General features: G+C 46.3%; 1 protein-coding gene across 2 annotated transcripts in view; it reads right to left on the bottom strand.

Moving 5' to 3' along the window:
* Positions 1-1,903, bottom strand: part of LOC117082184 — a 33,076-nt gene that overhangs the window by 9,198 nt on the left and 21,975 nt on the right. The window lies entirely within an intron of this gene.

The following is a 1,903-nucleotide window of genomic DNA, read 5'->3' as shown; positions in this document are numbered from 1 at the left end:
GAGGAAGACTCCTTCTCAAAAAACAAAACAAGAGTTTAACTTTAAAAATCTGTTAATGGAGGATATACTTTAGATAACCTCCTTTGGAGTACAATGAGTCTAAAGAAATTGGGTCGAAGATTAGCACTCAGGACTGCCTGAAAACTCAAGACAATATAGTTAGGAATATTACAGGTTGAATGAGAGTAATACAGTAATCATGAAGGTTGAATGGCAAGAACATTTGTGGGTTAAGTAGATAATCCAAGTGTCACCACAAACGATTATTTCCACGCCAGGTGTGGTGGCTTATGTCTGTAACCCAGCAGTTTGGGAGGTCGAGGTGGGAAGATTGCTTGAGTCCAGGAGTTTGAGACCAGCCTGAACAACACGGTGAAACATACCACCTTTACAAAAAAATACAAATATTAGCCAGGCATGGTGGTATGTTCCTGTAGTCCCAGCTACACAGAAGGCTGAGGTGAGAGGACCATCTGAGCCAGGGAAGTCTAGGCTGCAGTGAGCCATGATCACGCCACTGCACTCCAGCCTGGGTGACAGAGTGAGACCTTGTCTCAAAAAATAGTATTTCTGGCAGGGCGTGGTGGCTCACGCCTGTAATCCCAGCACTTTAGGAGGCCAAGGGGGGCGGATCGCTTGAGCTCAGGAATTCAAGACCGGCCTGGGCATCATGGCAAGACCGTGTCTCTAATCATAAATAAATAATAAAAATAGGCCGGGCATGGTGGCTCACGCTTGTAATCCTAGCACTTTGGGAGGCTGAGGCAGGTGGATCACTTGAGGTCAGGAGTTCAAGACCAGCCTGGCCGACATGGTGAAACCCCATCTCTATTAAAATATACAAAAAATTAGCCAGGTGCAGTGGCGCACACCTGTAATTCCAGCTACTCAGGAGGCTGAGGCGGGAGAATCGCTTGAACCTAGGAGGCAGAGGTTGCAGTGAGCCAAGATAGCGCCACTACACTCTATCCTGGGCTATAGAGCGAGACTTCATTTCAAAAAAAAAATAAAAATAAAAGTAAATAAATAATGAAAATAGAAATAAATTAGCCATATATGGTGGTGCGTGCTTATAGTCCCAGTTACTTGGGAGGCTGAGGTGGGAAGATCACTTGAGCCTGGGAGGTCGAGGCTGCAGTCAGCTGTGATTGTGCCACTGCACTCCAGCCTAGGCGACAGAGACTGTCTCACAAAAAAAAAAAAAAAAAAAAAAGAATAGTGTTTTTTTTTCAGATTTTAGAGCATCCATGGTGGTAATAATAGTCTTAGCTTATGGAGGTGAAAGTGAGGTCCCTTTCACTTTTCCCAAGAACTTGGAAATAGGGATATGAGACCTCCTTCAAGAAAGCTCTGGAGGGAAGATGTGCAGATTCACTGGAACGTAACTGAATGGAGGGAGGGAAAGGTGAAGAGAAGAGACTCTGGTCTCAAAGTTAAGTCACCCTTCCCAAGGTACATCCTACCTCAAAGACCAGCTGTCTCCTTGAATCAGGTCAAAGGGCACTTCCCTAGGGAGAAGGGGGTAGTCTCTCCTTCTGGATGGGTGGGAATGGATGGGCAGGACAAATTTGCAAATTTTCTCTTTCACAGGACTCCCAACGTAGTTTTCAGATACAGACTAATTCATCTAGAAAAATATGGACCCAACCAGGCACGGTGGCACACACCTGTAATCCCAGCACTTTGGGAGGCCAAGGCAGGTGGATTGCTTGAGGTCAGGAGTTCAAGACCAGCCTGACCAACATGGTGAAACCCTGTCTCTACTGAAAATACAAAAATTAGCTGGGCATGGTGGCAGATGCCTGTAATCCCAGCTACTCAGGAGGCTGAGACAGGAGAATTGCTTGAACTGGGAAGGCAGGGGTTGCAGTGAGCCGAGACTGGACATGGCACTCCAGCCTGG

Source organism: Trachypithecus francoisi, unplaced genomic scaffold (assembly GCF_009764315.1).
Source record: "Trachypithecus francoisi isolate TF-2019V2 unplaced genomic scaffold, Tfra_2.0 Lachesis_group9, whole genome shotgun sequence".
NCBI classification, from domain to species: domain Eukaryota; kingdom Metazoa; phylum Chordata; class Mammalia; order Primates; family Cercopithecidae; genus Trachypithecus; species Trachypithecus francoisi.
Note: the sequence above shows the minus strand (reverse complement) of the source record. Positions and strands in the feature narration are given on the sequence as shown.